General features: G+C 49.3%; 1 protein-coding gene across 4 annotated transcripts in view; it reads left to right on the top strand.

Annotated features, from left to right (window-relative positions):
• Nucleotides 1-12,700, top strand: part of FEZ1 (fasciculation and elongation protein zeta 1) — an 81,286-nt gene that overhangs the window by 46,275 nt on the left and 22,311 nt on the right. The window lies entirely within an intron of this gene.

The raw sequence follows: 12,700 nt of genomic DNA on the forward strand, positions 1-12,700 counted from the left end.
CACATTATTACCAAAAGTATTGGGACGCCTGCATTTACACGCACATGACCTTTAATGACATCCCAGTCTTAGTCCGTAGGGTTCAATATTGAGTTGGTCCCGCCCTTTGCATCTATAAGGCCTCGTACACACGACAGAGTTTCTCGGCAGAATTCACCGAGAAACTCGGTCAAAACCCGGATTCTGCCGAGAAACTCTGTCGTCTGTACAGTTTTGGCTCGATGGAGCCGCCGAGGAACTCGACGAGAAAATAGAGAACATGTTCTCTATTTTCTCGTTGTTCTCGTTGTTCTATGGGAGAAGGCGGCCCGCCGAGCTCCTCGGCGGCTTCATCCCAAAACTCGACAAGGAACTCGACGTGCCAAGCACGTCGAGTTCCTCTGTCGTGTGTACGGGGCCTAACAGCTTCAACTCTTCTGGGAAGGCCGTCCACAAGGTTTAGGAGTGTGTCTATCAGTGGCCGCTGGTGCTCAAAATTTTTTGGGGGGCGCAAACAAACTGAATAAAAAACCCATCAATTGCAGTCACTGTGCCCATCAAACGCAGCTACTGTGCCAAACACAGCCACTGTACCCATTGTCACCACTGTGCCATCAAACGCAGTAAATGTACCCATAAATTGCCACCACTGTGCCATCAAACACAGTAACTGTACCCATAAATTGCCACTACTGCGCCATCAAACGCAGTGACTGTACCCATAAATTGCCACCACTGTGCCATCAAACGCAGCCACTGTACCCATCAATTGCTGACACTGTGCCCATCAATTGCCGCCAGTGTGCCCCATCAAATGCTGCCATTGTGCCCATCAATTGCCGCTACTGTGCCCCATCAGATGCTGCCAGTGTGCCCATCAATTGCCGCCAGTGTGCCCCATTAAATGCTGCCATTGTGCCCATCAATTGCTGCTACTGTGCCCCATCAGATGCCGCCAGTGTGCCCATCAATTGCCGCTACTGTGCCCCATCAGATGCTGCCAGTGTGCCCATCAATTGCCGCTACTGTGCCCCATCAAATGCTGTCAGTGTGCCCATCAATTGCCGCTACTGTGCCCCATCAAATGCTGCCATTGTGCCTATCAATTGCCGCTACTGTGCCCCATCAGATGCTGCCAGTGTTCCCATCAATTGCCGCTACTGTGCCCCATCAGATGCTGCCGGTGTGCCCATCAAATGCCGCCACTGTGCCCCATCAGATGCTACCAGTGTGCCCATCAATTGCCGCTACTGTGCCCCATCAGATGCTGCCAGTGTGCCCATCAATTGCCGCTACTGCGCCCCATCAAATGCTGTCAGTGTGCCCATCAATTGCCGCTACTGTGCCCCATCAGATGCTGCCAGTGTGCCCATCAATTGCCGCTACTGTGCCCCATCAAATACTGTCAGTGTGCCCATCAATTGCCGCTACTGTTGCCCCATCAAATGCTGCTAGTGTGCCCCATCAATTGCCACCAGTGTGCCCCATCAGATGCTGCCAGTGTGCCCATCAATTGCCGCTACTGTGCCCCATCAGATGCTGCCAGTGTGCACCATCAATTGCCGCTACTGTGCCCCATCAGATGCTGCCAGTGTGCCCATCAATTGCCGCTACTGTGCCCCATCAAATGCTGTCAGTGTGCCCATCAATTGCCGCTACTGTGCCCCATCAGATGCTGCCAGTGTGCCCATCAATTGCCGCTACTGTGCCCCATCAAATACTGTCAGTGTGCCCATCAATTGCCGCTACTGTGCCCCATCAAATGCTGCTAGTGTGCCCCATCAATTGCCACCAGTGTGCCCCATCAGATGCTGCCAGTGTGCCCATCAATTGCCGCTACTGTGCCCCATCAGATGCTGCCAGTGTGCACCATCAATTGCCGCTACTGTGCCCCATCAGATGCTGCCATTGTGCCCATCAATTGCCGCTACTGTGCCCCATCAAATGCTGCCAGTGTGCCCATCAATTGCCGCTACTGTGCCCCATCAGATGCTGCCAGTGTGCCCATCAATTGCTGCTACTGTGCCCCATTAAATGCTATCAGTGTGTCCATCAATTGCCGCTACTGTGCCCCATCAAATGCTGCCAGTGTGCCCATCAATTACCACCAGTGTGCCCCATCAGATGCTGCCAGTGTGCCCATCAATTGCCGCTACTGTGCCCCATCAGATGCTGCCATTGTGCCCATCAATTGCCGCTACTGTGCCCCATCAAAAACTATGGGGAAAGCCTGCGGTGGAGCATACACACGGCCGGGTTTCCCAAAGCTCTCATGGCAGTTTTCCTACCAGGAAGACCGGCCGTGTGTAGCGGGAAAAAGCTACCGAGCAGGTTCTCGGCTTTCCCCTTGGTTTTCCCAGCTTTTTTTTCGCGGCCGGGAAAACCGATCGTGTGTACGGGGCATCAGAGTGTTATTTTAAATGGGCATTACATGCATTCCTCTATATAACGATAAGTTCTCTCGCCAAGAGATTTTTGTTCCTCTTCTATTGCTCAGCATTCAGACATGTTTGATAAATGTATTGTACAACGATGAATAGAGACAGATTGTTCATTGTTTTCATTGTCATGCTTTGTGAAGAACATTTGGCTTCCTATTAGCCGTTATGACTAAACCGAGTTCTGCTGCAAGGGACCAACACTTGTGGAACGATTTAGCAAATTGGTACGCTTTTCCCAATTTGTGTGATGTCTTGGTATATGTACGCCAACACGGGGATCTGCATTGTGCGACTGAGACTTTATTGTATAGAAAAGTAAATGCCCCAAACAAATCATACATCAAAGGGGTTCTTTACTCTTTCCGGGTTCAAAAGGAACCGGCTATGGCAGTTTAAATTCATATACAGCATGTTTGCTGTTTTACCTGCTAAAATGACTTTCAATTATGTACATCTAGCGCTTCCCCCTCAGGAGCCGCTGGTTGATGTTGGGATCGGCGTATTAAGTTACCTTTTTGTTGTCTAGGGGTGTATTTGAGCAGAGTAGCGAGCGAATGTCCAGTCAATGAAATTTTTTTTTCAAATGCTTTATTTCCAGGCCCAACATAGCCAACATCAACATAAAGTAGAGCAAGAAGGTTGATGAAGAAAGAGAGAACCTTGCAGTATCAGGCCTGGATATGAGGAAGAGCAATCCTGCTCTTAGTAATACAATAGTACAATGGTAGTCAGGGCCGTTTGAAGGAATTTGGGGGCTCCAAGCAAAATGGGGAGCCCCCAAGCACCCCCAGGCATGCAAAGCCTACGTTAACGCTACACTAATTTTTTACACCCATGTTCTTACTCCTCCCCCCTCAGTAGTCCCTATGTTTTTCTATTCTCACCTCCCCTTTTTCCCTGTAGGCTGCCGCTGTAGCGTGGCCTAGCTCCTCTTCCTCCTGTCAGTCCGGTGTTCTATCATTATGGGTCCCCAGTCCCCTATCAGATAGTGCCTGGGCCGGGCTGGGTACCGTGCGGTACAGGAGATTCAGTTTCCTGTGTTCCCGGCCAGACTGAAAGGAAGTGAGCACTCAGTGTGCACTTCCTGTCAGTCCGGATGGGAACAGGAAACTGAATCTCTTGTACAATGCGCGGTACCCGGCCGGACTGACAGGACTCCAGGAAGGAAGGAAGAGGAGCTTGGCCATGCTACAGCCTGGGAAGGGGAAGTTGGGGGGGCCCAGGCCAGCTCGGGGCCCCAAGCAATTGTTTGTTTTGCCTGTCCTGTAGCAACGGGCCTGATGGTAGTAGATACAGTTTGTCGCCACTCTAGCCAGAGTGGGTGAAGTGCCTCCGGACAGACTTCTGCCACAAGCCTGGCAGCCGAAGTGTCACTTTAGATTGCTGGGAGGAACAGGCCTCTGCCACAGACCTGGCTCTAGGGCCTCTGCCACAGGCCAATTACTTGAATGAGCTAAACAAACGGATGGAAATTGAGCGAATCCTCCCAGTAGATTAAGCATAGGTCACCTGATGACAGCAATAGCGTACCTGTCAACATTCCGGTCACCAGATCCCCGATGGTTCGTTCAAGCCCTGTTGGACAACCTGCCTCTGGGTTCTCCTCAAGCCGATCCCTCAATCGAGCGGCATACAGCCTGGGATCTCCTCAGTGGAGTTGGGAACCCAGTAAGTCACTGGGGCCCCTATCAGGATGGAACATGGAGCCCCGCGTAGCATGCGACCCCGGCATGGAAGGCCATCGCCGGGGTCCATTGGATGCGCACACCCTGAAGGTGGGTGCCGCACCTGGAACCCGCGAAGAAGAAGAACCAAAGAAAATGGCGTCTGCCACAGATATACTCTCCCCCAGCATGCCCCGCGAGGGAAAACTCCTCTAATTGGCTGCTGGGGAAAAGCGGCTCTGCCAGAACCCCTCTAGCGCCAACTGTCGCCCAGGGGTGGTACCAACACCCCTGGAGCACAGACTGACCTACAATACAGTTCAGGAATGACAGCAGCCCATAATTTAGCAATTTGCGAATGAGAGCAAAATAACTCTCTCATTCCCCACTAACTTTAGCGTAGTGCCCATACTGAAAGCAAGGGGGCGCTACATACAGCCGATATAGTCTATAGTCATATAGTCTATGGGAGACGTCACTTCCCATTAAGTTCACAGCCATTGTTGGCCGTGTTCTCTGCAGAGCTTCCACCACTGGAGATCTGGTCAGATCGGCTTCCAAAAAGGCATTTATACTCATTCTTTCTTTACAGGGATAGAGAGGTTAATTTTGGTGTTTTCTAGACCTTTGCGGTAATATTGTGTGTAGCCGTAGCCCCGTAAGAGCTTCTAAGGCCCTGTACACACGGGCGGATAATCCGCTGAAAACGGTCCACCGGGCCGTTTTCAGCGGACATGTCCGCCCGGAGATTTCTGTCTGATGGTTGTACACACCATCAGACAGAAATCCGCGCGTAAACATAACGCGCGGCGTGGCCGCGCTGTCGCCACGACGATGACACGGCGACGTGGGCGGCCCTGGAAGTTCAAAGCTTCCACGCATGCATCGAATCAGTACGACGCATGCAAGGGATGGCGGTCGGTCGGACGTGTCCGGTCAGTCTGTACAGACGACCGAACATGTCCGATGGACAGGATTCCAGTGGATAGATTTCTTAGCATGCTAAGAAATTTTTATCCGCTTGAAAACCGGTCGGCTGGACAAATGTCCGCCGAAAAATGTCCGCCAGGCCGTACACACGACCGGATTTGTCTGCTGGAACTGATCCGCGGATAAATCCCAGCGGACAGATCCGGTCGTGTGTACGGGGCCTAAGTGATGTGGCCCAACTGTCACCCTGACTGGCCCGGCATTCACTTTCTAGACACTCCAAGACAATGAACAGTCCGTTTGGCTTTGTTTTTGTTGTTTTATTGGGGAAAATTCAACTTGGATGGGGTATGGGAATTGTGGGATGCCCAGTGAAATAATAGCAAAGTTGCTAAGGACAACTATGTACACTCTTTGTACACTTCTCCAGACTCCTCCAGCACAACTCTTCACTTCCTATCTAGTGGTTCGCTCCATTCCTCCTGGATGTCGCTTCCTATTTAGTGGTTCTCTCCATTCCTCCTGGATGTCGCTTCCTATTTAGTGGTTCGCTCCATTCCTCCTGGATGTCGCTTCCTATTTAGTGGTTCGCTCCATTCCTCCTGGATGTCGCTTCCTATTTAGTGGTTCGCTCCATTCCTCCTGGATGTCGCTTCCTATTTAGTGGTTCCAGGATCCGCTAGCACATGGTGGTTAGTCCTGACACTGGCTCAGCCAGGCCTAAGTAACTTGCCCTTTGTAGGCAGGGACCACAGGCCCCTATAGTGTAGCAGAAAATATGGAGAGTCTTGTTAGTGCTAGCTGTCCTTCTGGTGGACTACTCCTCCCAGCCAGTCCTCTTCAGGCCGGGCCAGCCCTCCTGGCTGCAGCTGCCCAACTTCCCTGCCCGTGACATTGTAATGCTCTCTACTGGCTTCACACCCAGCTCTGACTCTTTCCTCTCAGTTCTCTCTGGCATGCCTTTCCAGTCCTCCTGTCTGCCCATGTCATTCACCAGCCCTCCTGGCTGCAACCAGTGGTGCCCTTCTGAAGACTTGCCCAGCAGTACTAACTCCCGCTGTCCTCTCTGACTCCTCCTGTGCTTCCTGTTCGGATCCTTCATGAGTTCTTGAAGGACATCATCCTGCACCCAGGTCCCAGGCCCAAGATCACACCCCACCCCCACCTAGAGTTGCCACCTTTTCTTCAAGCCAAACCCGAACACTTTAGCGGCACAGGGCACATTTTTTTCGTAGTATACACAATAGGATTATAAAAGACCTGGGGAACCTTTGGGTGCCTCAAGATGAGTGGTAATGCAGTGCGCTGCGGCCAAACTGCTCTTGCTGACATCATGGCTCCCCCTCAGTGATGCCAAACCTGCCCCCAGACAGCGGCCCGCATCTCCCGAATGGCAACAGATTTTTGTGTGACTACCTCAGTTACTTGGGGAGCCACAGCCCAGTCTAAATAATGTGTCCGGGTTTCAGTCTGCCTGATCCCAAACCCGAACTGTCCGGGTGATTCCTGGACAGGTGGCAACCCTACCCCCACCTCGGACTGGGGAGCTCCCTCAAAGGCATAGCTCCCAACTGTCCCTGATTTGGAGCAATCTCCCTCTGTCCCTCATTCCTCCTCATTTGTCCCTCATTTTGGTCTGATCTATATAGATGTATATAAAATCCACTTTTTACCTATCAAAAAGAGTTTTCCAGCCCTAAACCTTTCATCTGATTTCTAAATGTCTGCGTTTGTAAATTCCAAAAGCCAGTATAAAGAGATTAAAACAAAGAGGCCTAGCTCCCAGCTAGGTCTGCCTAAATTTGCCTGTACTACAAAAATCCTAACTTCTAGCACCTACCTAAGTAGAGGGTGCTACATGCATAGCTCCCAACTGTCCCTGATTTCGAGGGACTGTCCCTGATTTGGAGAAATGTCCCTCTGTCCCTCATTCTCCTCATTTGTCCCTCATTTTGGTCTGATCTATATAGTTGTATATAAAATGCACCTTTTATCTATCAAAAAGTGTTTCCCAGTGCCAAACCTTTCATCTGATTTCTAAATTGCTGCATTTGTAAATTCTGAAAGCCAATATAAAGGAATAGTAGTGGTAAAAAAAAGCACTCGTGGGTTTAACCAATCTTGTTTTTTTGTACAATTCTCCTTTAAGGGGGCGTGGTCAGGGGTGTGTCCTATGCTTGCATACGTTTGCAGATAGGCGTCCCTCATCTCCAAAATTTGGAGGGAGGTATGCAAAGGTACCCGACAGCCTAGTTCTCCATCCTCAGTTCTTCCACCCAAAAACTCCCCAGCTGGGCAGACCCCGGGTATTTCAAGGAGGCCTGTCTCCTGCCAATTCTAGTTGGTGATTGGTCACGGCTCCCTGAGACACCCCAGACATCTCCACCCCTCTTTCCCTTCTCTTCTTCTAGAATTCTCTAGAAGAAAGAGGGAGGTAACAGTGGAGTGAAGCTGTCTGTGAGTCACAGCTTCTACACTGAGCCACTCCCAGCCCACACAGATCAAAACAAACAGGCCTAGCTCCCAGCTAGGCCTGCCTAAATTTGCCTGTACTACAAAAATCCTAACTTCTAGCACCTACCTAAGTAGAGGGTGCTACATGTGTAACGTAACAAATTGGAACTACCATTATGTTATTCTCTATGGTGTCTGCTTTTAGAAAATATATAACGTTTGGAGTTTTGCATAATCTTCAGGGCTAAAATTATTTTTTTAAACATTTGTGAAAAAAACCTGCAAAAGAGGCTCTGGCAGCGAAAAGGTTAAACTGTATAATATCGAGAAGGTGTTATGGAATATCCGGGCATTCTTTGTTGATTTTCATTTACCACATCATTCAGTAACATCCTCCGCTTTTTGAGTTGTCTGATATGTGTGACCTCCTTAACATCACCACTATGAAGCCATTGTTGAGGTTGTCACTTACCCCGGCGGTCTTATAGTAACGAGCCGGTGCTCCAGTATGCTGATAAAGACAGAGATGCCGGGGGTTCAGGGCTGCCCGCACGGTCAGGTGACAATGTGCGTCAATGCATCTCAGTGTGCGCGGTTCTCGAGATGGTTGTTGCTATGGTAACCAATCCGTAAGAGTCTCAAGACATATATCACATCAAGCCTGTGTTTACCCGTCAGCCGCAAGCTTGGTATTTGTTTTTTGTCTCACGCTGACAGTGCAGGAGGTCTCATTCTCTACAAATCCTACGGATCTCTGTGCTGCCATGAGGGCTCTAAAAAAAAGGATGTATCTTCGGGACGCGTGGGATGGTCACCACCAGGTTGTCCCTCCATGTAAACCCAGAAAAAAAACCCACTATTACGTAGTAAAATATCTACTGAAAACATAAAAAGAACAAGGCCTGCAGAGGTAGCGACACGCGCGTGCTGGGATCTGTCATGCCTCAGCAGCTTAAGGGGCTTCAAAATGTTCTTGAGCTACACACAGGGCCCGGGACAAAGGGTGGGCAGAAGGGACGGCTGCCCTGGGCACTGTGGTATCCTGTGATTTGGGGAGGTGCCACAAAGAGATGGGAGGGGGGGTTGTGTTGGGAGGGGGAAGTTGGAGGGTGGCAGAGGATAGGAATTGTTCTAGGAGGGGAAATTAGGAGGGGTGCTAGGAATGGTGATTTGGGGGGATTTGTGTTGGGAGGGGGAATGGGGGAAAGAGGATTTGTGCTAGGGAGATTTGGAGGGAGGGGGTTTGTGCTAGAAGAGGTGATATGGTAGAGGGAATTTGTGCTAGGAGGGGAAACATTTGTGCTAGGAGGGGAAGTTGGGAGGGGGGATTTGTGCTAGGAGCGGGAATGGAAGTGGGGGAGAGGATTTGTGCTTGGAGGATAAATGTGAGGGGTAGAGAATTTGGGTTAGGAGGGGTGATTTTTTTTTACAATTTTTTTGATGGGAGGATTTGTGTTGGGGGGATTAAGTGAGAGAGAGGATTTTTAGCTTGGCGGGGGATGGGGGGGGCAAGGATTTGTGCCGGTGTCTTGCCGAAAAACGTCCCCCGGTTGATTATGCCACCTCTGTACTGCGCAGGCGAGGCGCTTGCCTCCGAAAAACTGCCGAACATGTAGACCTGAGAGTCAGCTCTAGACGGCGCCTGCGCACACTTTTGACATCCGGGCTCATTCCTTACCATCCCCGTGGACATGGAGGATGTAAAAAAAAGAGCCAGGAGGCCGAGCAAGTGAAGGGAGGGGGGATACTCATCGGCAGAACACAGGCAGTGGGGATTTCAGCAGGGATGCAGATTTGTACTGGGAGGAGGGGTAATTTATGTTTAGGGGGTAAGCATGCAGATTAGTGCCTGCTATTTTTTTTTTGGTGGGGGGATTTGTGTTGGGAGGGGGAATGAGGTAAACAGGATTTGTGCTAGGAGAGGGTATTTGGGTGGGGGGTTGTGCTAGAAGAGGTAAAAGGTGACATGGAAATTTGGCTTTTACACTGTGCGTAAAGCATCTCTCCTATCAGTCTAATGATATACCGTATTTATTGGGGTATAGCGCGCTCCCGCGTATAGCGCGCACCCCTAAAGTTGGCCAGAAATTCCTGTGGAAAAAAGGATTTTGTACTTACAGTTTTGGTGTCTTGCGCGGCGTCCATCGGCGGCCTCGTCGGGTCTGGCATCCGTCTGCGGCTTCGGGTGTCCTCTTCGTCGGGTCCGGCGTCCTTCTGCGGCGTCCTCCTCGCTCGTTTCCCGCGCTGAGTTTGAATACTGCGCCGGCATATACCGAGCGCAGTACACTCGGGCAGGCTCGGCTACTGTCACGCTCACGTCCTGTACGTCCAGGACGTGAGCGCGGGAGGAGCCGAGACTGCCCGACTATACACGAGTGTACTGCGCTCGGTATATGCCGGCGCAGTATTCAAACTCGGCGCGGGAAAGCGGGTATCGGCGTATATCGCGCACCCACGATTTTGCCCTGATTTTCAGGGCAAAAAAGTGCACGGTATACGCCGATAAATACGGTAATGCATCTTGCCTATCAATCTATTTCCAGCATATCCCCAATTAAACAGACATGACCACAACTTACGTGCTTACATCCTCCGTACCATGCTCTTCTGGACTCTACCCAGCACTGCACTTGGCTTTTTATTCATAGACAACAAAAGCAATGTCAAACAGGAAGCCATGGCCCCAACAGCCAATCACTTCCTTCGTGGGAAATGACATCACAGGACATTACCTCCACACAGGAAATGACCTCCACAAAGGAATCAACCTCCACACAGGAAATGACCTCACAGGATAAGTTTTTATAAACAACCAAGGAAGAATGGCTAGGGGAGTCTTATGGGCGTGTGTGGGCAGGGATAGCGTGTATGTTTTTCCTGTCCCCTGTACCTGGAAGCTAAACAAAGGAAGCCGCATGACTTTCAAACATGGACGCTCTCCCTGACCATGACAATTCAAAAGCTCCTGCATTACCGCTGGTATGAACCCTTATTCTGCGTTTTTCAGAGAACAACGCATACCCGGATTGGGGTGGGGGTGGAGTGCAGTTTGGTATGTTTGCCTTGGATTCTAGCTTACCTTGTCCCAGGCACTGGCTACACAAATCATACCATATCGCATTATTGCAGTGTAAAGCTATGTGCATTCAACGTAATGTAATGCTGTCTAAAACAGTAGATGGAAAGAGACTGCATCAGCAGAATAAATGGCCACTCAGCTCTTTAGTGCTTCTCCATATGAAGGTAATTTTCCTTTACAATCACTCTCTGCAGGGATTGATTAACCTTTTCGGGACACAGTAGATTTTAAGTGTAACTTCAGCCAGAGCTTTTTTATCTGTACTATTGTTGTAGAGTGTGAAAGTGTCAGACCCTCTTTTAGGTTAATATTGCTAGCACTAACACACATTTTTATTGTGATGAGGGCATCACAACGCGTTAGAAACACCTTATTGGAGTTGTTGGTTTTCTGCTACACATTGGGCTAGATTCAGCAAGAATTTACGACGGCGTATCTATTGATACGCCGCGTAAATTCAAAGCTGCGCCAGCGTATCTTCTTTCTGTATTCAGAAAGCAAGATACGCCGAAATTAGGCTAAGATCCGACTGGGGTAAGTCTCTTACGCCGTCGTATCTTAGTTGCATATTTACGCTGGCCGCTAGGTGGCGCATCCGTCGATTTGAGCGTAGAATATGCAAATGAGCTGGATACGCCGATTCAGAAACGTACGTGCGCCCGGCGGATTTTTTTACGTCGTTTGCGTAAGGCTTTTTCCGGCAGAACGTTACTCCTGCTATATGAGGCATAGCCAATGTTAAGTATGGACGTCGTTCCCGCGTCGAATTTTACTTTGCGTAAGTCGTTCGCGAATAGGGCTTTGCGTAAATTACGTTCACGTCGAAAGCATTGACTATTTGCGACGTGATTAGGAGCATGCGCACTGGGATACGTTCACGGCCGGCGCATGCGCCGTTCGTGAGAAACGTCATTTACGTGGGGTCATGTTTTATTTACATAAAACACACCCACCCCTTGACAATTTGAATTCGGCGCGATTACGCCGGCAGATTTACGCTACGCCGCCGCAACTTACGGAGCAAGTGCTTTGTGAATACTGCACTTGCCTCTCTAAATTGTGGCGGCGTAGCGTAAATAACATACGATACGCCCGCAAAAACTTACGTCCCCCTACCTGAATCTAGCCCATTGTGTTTTGCTTTTAGACCAAAAAATTCAATTTTTGTCTCATCTGACCAGAGCACCTTATTCCACATGTTTGCTGTGTCCCCTCCCCCACATGGCTTCTCACAAACTGCAAACAGGACTTCTTATGACTTTCTTTCAACAAGGACTTTCTTCTTGTCACTCTTCCATAAAAGGCAGATTTGTGGAGAGACCACTAATAGTTGTCCTGTGGACAGATTCTCCCACCTGAGCTGTGGATCTCTGCAGCTCCTCCAGAGTTACCATGGGCCTCTTGGCTGCTTCTCTGATGAATGCTCTCCTTGCCCGGCCCGGTCAGTTTAGGTGGACGGCCATGTCTTTGTAGGTTTGCAGTTGTGCCATACTCTTTCCATTGTCGGGTGATGGATTGAACAGAGCTCCATGAGATGTTAAAAGCTTGGGATATTTTTTTTTAACCTAACCCTGCTTTATACTTCTCCACAACTTTATCCCTGACCTGTCTGGTGTGTTCCTTGGCCTTCACGATGCTGTTTGTTCACTAAGGTTCTCTAACAAACCTCTGAGGGTTTCACAGAACAGCTGTATTTATACTGAGATTAAATTACAGGTATTTACTAATTAGGTGACTACTGAAGGTAATTGGTTCCACTCGATTTTAGTTGGGGGTATCAGAGTAAAGGGGACTGAATACAATTGTACCCCCCACACTTTTCACATATTTATTTGTAAAAAAAATTGAATCATTTATCATTTTCCTTCCACTTCACAATTACGTGCCACTTTGTGTTGGTCTATCACATAAAATTCCAATAAAATACATTTACGTTTTTGGTTGTAACATGACAAAATGTGGAAAATGTCAAAGGGTATGAATAGTTTTTCAAGGCACTGTATGTGATTGTATTTGCTGTGTTGACAGTGTCACCGTGGGCCTTTGCACTTTCGAGGAAAGAAGGAAACATGGGTCTAGTGCTGGATGGATTTATAAAATTGTTGTTACTAAAAGTGAGGGTAACCAAAACCATATTGTCCATATTGTCATTG

This window comes from Rana temporaria, chromosome 10 (genome assembly GCF_905171775.1).
Source record: "Rana temporaria chromosome 10, aRanTem1.1, whole genome shotgun sequence".
Taxonomy (NCBI): Eukaryota; Metazoa; Chordata; class Amphibia; order Anura; family Ranidae; genus Rana; species Rana temporaria.